Raw genomic sequence first — 6,427 nt, forward strand, 5'->3', positions numbered from 1 at the left:
AATAATGAATATGGATAAAGGTCTTGCCATAAATCCAGCCATCACCAAACACTTGTAAGGAAGTTGAACAATGAAATATCTTTCCTTCTGTTCCACTGGTGATAAATGTATAGAGTTTCCTTAAAAAAAGAAGCAGACAAAAAAGCAATAGAAATGAAAGCTCATCAGTTAAGCTGTATCACTGACTGAAAGAATGTAAGTACTAGGAAGAAGACAACATTCACCAGCTACCTGGGGTATGCTTTCAGACAATTTTTCCTAAATTTTAAAGCACTTGCATTCAGTGTGGTACGATCTGTTTGTAATAATAATCATTGACTATTGTTCTGCAACTTGGATGTTGATAGTGAAGCAGAGAACAATTTATCATTGTTTATTATGAGTCACTATGCACGCAACTATGCTAAACATGGCAAAATGTATTAAACGCTAGTCCACCTCTATTTATGAAATATTTACATAATTTAATTTGCTTTTGTACAGTTTTATGTAAATAAATTGCTTGTCATTTTTGTCTCTGCAAATTAAAATATAACATGTTCAACTGGTTGCCTATTTGCCAGTTTACTTTCTTGGACAGTCTATTCCAATTTTACTAGATTAAATCACATGCTAGTTTCAATATTTAGTGGTATTTTGAATGGGAAAAACGACACTGCCTTAGTAACTGGCTACAGATTCATCTGCAGAGGTAGCTGAGGTTTTTGCCTGTTTTCAGAGTGAAATTCAATAAAGGCAAGGCTTTTGTCACCCAAGACAGCACACAGCTATTTTCATTGAAGAAGTAGAGTACTTGTAACCTCAACAGTTTCTTCTGATTACTGTTCAAAAGGGCTTATTTTTAAAGATGTGTTCAAAACCTTCCTATTAAGTGGAATAACAAGTCTTTAGTAAAAGTCCATGTATTTCCATTATGGAATGGCAATTTTTTTATTATTAGGAAGGCTGTTATTTTTTCCAAGAAGTTTAGAACTATTAACAAATCCTAATGTGTCAGTGGAATGTCTACACTGAGAAAAACAACACAATGCAGAATTTCAGGTGAAAAAAAAGGGGAATAAAAACCTCCAATTCTCTCTGGCTGTGAATCAAATTATCCATCTCAGCATAACTGCAGATCAAGAACAAATTCTCCTCAAGAAGGAACATCTAAGAAGAAAGGCTTTATTCCTTAGCTGTCTGGATCACACACAGCTTTTTATCTTTGTTTGCTTGTTTGTTTTAAAAGAGCAGGTTCCAAAACAGCCATTATATTAGGATATGCATCAGTTATGATACATGAAAAATGTGTTTGTAGAGAGAGGGATCGAAGGTCAAAACTTGTCTCACCCTTCTGTGTTATGCAAAATACAGAATTACTACAGAGACCTTGCAAACCACTGAATAAAATTTCCCAGTAAACACCACAGGAAGTTCCATTTATGTCCTTTTACCTTAGTTACAGATTAGGCTTTGATTTTTGTAAATAGAAACTAGCCAGAACTTTTTTAAAAATAAACTTTACATTGCAAATTTCTTTCTCAGAATGTGTTTGAGTTAACATTCCCTAGTCTTCTCTAATGAATGTGTCAAAGAAGATTCCTCCTTCCACAAGAAGAGGTCTGAATCTACAAGTCTATGGAGAAAGTTTAGTTTGCCACCTGACCCTGGATCTCTCACACTGCACTTGAATGAGCTACCCGTCCACCCTTTTCAGCAGTAGCAGTATTTTAATGAGTAACTTCAATCAAGCTTTCAAGTTTATTTTATACTAGTTGTAGTACGCAAGGCATGACCTTATGTTTGTTTGTCTTTTATCTGCATTTTCTTGTTTACCCACTGCATCCAGTAAGGTGATTACAGGAAGATAAAATAAATTTCCTGAACCACTAAGAGTGTTAACAGAGGGTGATATAAACTAGCAAAAGCAAACAATTTATGCTCCCCTTTCACCCTGGCTTCGTGTCTCCCTCCTGCTTTGCAGTAAATTGTAAATCTTATGCAGAGACTGAAATTAATAAATGTGACCTAGGCAGAAATAATTTCTTGTCTTTATTGAGCCTCCTGAGGGGAGTGTATAGAAGATGCTTAATAGTTCATAAATATGCAAATTATCTAGGCTTTGCTAAAAAAGAAAGCAGCACTAGCGTTGGATGAATGTATTCCTCAGTAAAATCATAGGATTCTAGTCAGGCAGTTCATACATTTCTTTCTCCTAAAGTAAGTACATCTGGTTTAAAGACTGAGATACACTTACCAAGAAACTGGGGGGGAATGCAAAATATTTATTCTGTACTTGTGTAGAATAGCCTCTGGGAAAAAAAAAAGGGAACAAAGAACAGCAAATATGTGCAATGTAATTGGTACAGAATTAAGAGAAATATATCCCTTTAGGAATTTCAAACCAAATTAAGGATTCAAAAATAGGGAGATATTAATGCATAATTTGTAGTTATCTAAGGTATGGTACTGTAATCTATAACAAAAGATTATTTTTATAAGGCATGTGATTCTATTTAAGGTGATGGTTAAAAAAAATGTTTATATATTAGTATTCCTTTTCTGTAAGCTTACTAAAGCAATTTTCAGCAAGCTTCTACAGCATTCACTGTAGGAGAAGAATAGGTCATTTTGGAATGACCAAAGAGGCAACATATAGTTTTCATATTTCTATTCCATTTTCAGGATAAGAACCAACTTTTTCATGTTCATGTTATAATAACGAATGAAAAAAAACCCCAACACTTTTCAGCTGTGCTTTCAAGGATACTACTGAGAGAACAAAGAAGCCAAGATACTATAAAAGCAGTTTCATACCATTTTTACTACTCCTTTGGTAAATTCACATTCAGCAAACTGTCATGAAGTGTCATGAAGAGAGCAACTTAAATAACAATGAACCATGTAAGTTTTACCCAATCCTGCTGGCAATCAGAAAAGGAAGGACTAGAACAGAAGGGAAAAAAAATGTTGTGTCTTTTTACTACCTACCTCTCATGGATTTCCAGCATCTACAGAATACCCCAAATAGCAATACTGGATTCTTCTTTTTCCTCACAAAACTGTACACTTTTACCTCTTCCAAAGGTGCTTGCAGGTTTTCTAACTTGTAATAAGTCTAGTTGGGGAAAATCATCTTCCTTTTTCCTCTTACATAGTAACTGTGTTACAATTCCAAAAAAAAATGAAGCTGACTCTAACTGTTGCAAGGTTATGGTGTTAGTAGTTTGTTTGAAGTTAGTTGAATACATATTTGATAAGACGAGTAGAAGTGAAGAAATTAGAGTAAGATATTAGTCTGAAAATATTCACAAACTGCTGCACATGCTGCAATGGTTCATTGTTTAGGTCTGATCAAAAGAGAAAAGACGAATAAATTCATGAGCAAAAGTGGGTGAAGGATAAAAAAGTTATGTATGGACATCCTGGCTGAGTGTGTGTTTGCGTGTGTATGTATGTACACCTCTTGCTTTTGAAGTAGATTTTAAGACTCTAGAAAAATTATTTGTCATTTTCCAATGAATCCAATCCAGAATACTAGACAATAAAGACCTTCAGTAGGCGGTCCTGTATTTATTCTAAGGTTTAGTTAGACAGAACAAAATACATAAATTAGCATCTACCACTTGGTGTGGCAGTGTACAGTGACCACAGAATCAGACAACTGGATAATTATTGAACCTGCTTCAGCTTCTCTCTAGTTTCCTATCTTACATAAACTGCTAGAACAGAAGTCAGAGCATGTTTTTTTAATCTTCATCTCCTCTTGCTGACAGTACCTGTATTCAGCTTGACACCTACTTAGTTTTTTTCTGCACCTTGCCCTGAACTAGAAGAGAGCCCTGGAACAACAGGTGACTTCATATTATTTTTCAGTCTGACCTCTGAGCACCTGGCAGGCATCATGTTGCCACCCCTATCTTTGGGAGCATAAAATTATTATAGACTCACTCACACATTACTTAATATTTGAATATTAAAAGGTGGTAGAGCAAGAAGTATGCCTTGAATTTAGAATATTCTTGTGCTATGCCGATAAAAAAAGTATCCTGAATTCCAGAGAAGGTTGAAAAGCTGCTCTACACGATAAAGAACCAACCACATGGTAAGTACAACCCTAAAATAACAAGCTGTACATTTCTACTTACTCCAACATGTGCCTTATGTAGAGACTCAAGGAAAATGCACAAATGCTCTCTGGCACAGGTCCCTCCGAAGTACAGTGCTTTATATATGCAAGAAATAAGAAATTTTTTCTCCAACCCTAGTAAGTTAAGCCTGTTTCCAATTGGTTTGGATCCCCTGATGAATATTCTGATTACGTTTATGTGTCATTAGTGAAATGATGATGGCTAATTAATGATACATCTAGCGTGACATGCTTATTTAGGAGGGCATAAAATTAGTAGAGAGGATATGATGCAAAAGTGCTGGCTATAGAACAAAGTTTTTGCACTAGAACTTCTATAAGGTGCTATAATGTATTGGCTACAAATATTATTAAGTATTAATATAAAAGTTAAATATCAGTTTTCCACTCCAAGGAAAATTCAGCTAATCAAAATGAGTGTTCATAAAGAATTAAGGGTGAGAATTTGGCTTGTCATGGACTAGGGTCACATCTGAAAGGTATAGAATATTGACTTCTGAACTGAGTAACCGCAGATAAAATAAATTTAGCAACACTTTGAAAAAATACATTTTGTCTTCTTTCCTTACATAATGATGGGATTCCAGAATTTTACTGTTCAGTATCACTCAAAAAAGAAAACAACAAAACAAAACAGAATGAAGGCTTAGAACTAAGGCAGGGTTGTCAAACAGAAGAAATTCTTCTAATTAAATAAAGATGCAGGTGCATCATTAAGATGTTTCACAGTTCTGACCTTGCTCCTCTAAATAGATAAGGATATAAATACTAGAATATATAGCAATTAGGGTGATCAAAATTGTACAATACATAAGATAGGATTCTATCTAGAGAAGCCTAGAGAAAAGAACTGAGAGGTTTGACAGTGATATATATGAAGTCATGAAAATATTTGTTTTGCTTAACAAATCAGCTGTGAGTCACCATAAAAAATTATGATTAACTGGATTCAAGATATATTGAAGTGTGTTTTCTCACACTGAATCAAACATAACTTTTTGCATGGATCAATTTCTGGGATGCACCCATGAATTTAGCTTGTATAAATAATAAAATCCACAATATTTCTAGTTTCATTCATTTTATGCAACATGTTAAGTAAGAATAACATAATAATAAAATGTCTCTATTTCTCCCACTATATCTCCAAAACAAATGTACTAACCACTACTGAAAATAGAATATTGCATTGAAAGTCCCCTTCTCTCTAAAAAACTCTCAACCAAACACACACTGTAACAAATTCAACAGAAACCTCAGCCCTCAACACCACTATTTTGTTAGCTAAGAAAGTAAAAAGCATTGCTTCAGGAAGTGTTTTCTGATAGTCAATGCTTTTGATGCTGTTTCTCCAAGAGAGTGATGAAAAACAATTTATGCCTAACCACAATTACTCCTTGGAAATCCACTGCTGCTAGTCTTCTACTGAGAAAACTTTCAATGGGAAAAAATAAAAAATATTAAAAAATGGGGGAGAAAAAGTAAGATTTTTTTTAACCCAGATTGCATTAAATTTACCAATTAAATTCTCAAACTCTGTGCCTCAGGAAATACATGGCTGAATCATGCAGGTTACAAGCACTAGAACAGACTGTTACGGGACTTACTTAGACATGTGAACAGACACAGGTTTTAGAGGGAGTAATTTATTTGACTCAGTGACAGGTGTTTGCACTGTTGATTATGAAGGTTCATATAGACAAAAATGGATGGCAAAGGAAACCAAAAGCATTTGCAAGCAATTTTCCAAGAGTGTCTCTTATCTCAAACTTTATACTTCTGAACACAATACAAACAGAAGACAGTAGAAAACATTTGAAGTATACAGCAATATGTGAGGTCTCCCAGATGATATTTGTGATGTATGGATATATCTATCAAATAGCACACCTAAAATATTTAGCATCAGTGATGTAATAAGAACTTCTGCAGTGTCTTCGGATACTAATGAAAAGACACAACACTTTTTTCCTCCCAAAGGCATTAATTAAAATTGTTTCTTCACATTCAGTTACAGAAAACAACTTTGTCTTCACAGGACTTTGTTTTGCAATCATTAGCATCTGTGCAGGTCACTCTGCAATGATTTGAGATTAAATAAACTTCTTTTAATATTTAAAATTTCATTTAAAACCTAGATTGATACTCATGAAGCTAACATGCATAACAAATAATTCAGTGAGTACAAGTTAGTATTATTTTAGTTTAAAGACCTTAGAATCAGGCAGCAGTTTTTCAAATATATTGTCATGCAACATGGCAGGAAATAACAAGATTATTACATGAAGGTACATTAAT

The sequence above is a fragment of the Cinclus cinclus genome, chromosome 5, assembly GCF_963662255.1.
Source record: "Cinclus cinclus chromosome 5, bCinCin1.1, whole genome shotgun sequence".
In the NCBI taxonomy this organism is placed as follows: domain Eukaryota; kingdom Metazoa; phylum Chordata; class Aves; order Passeriformes; family Cinclidae; genus Cinclus; species Cinclus cinclus.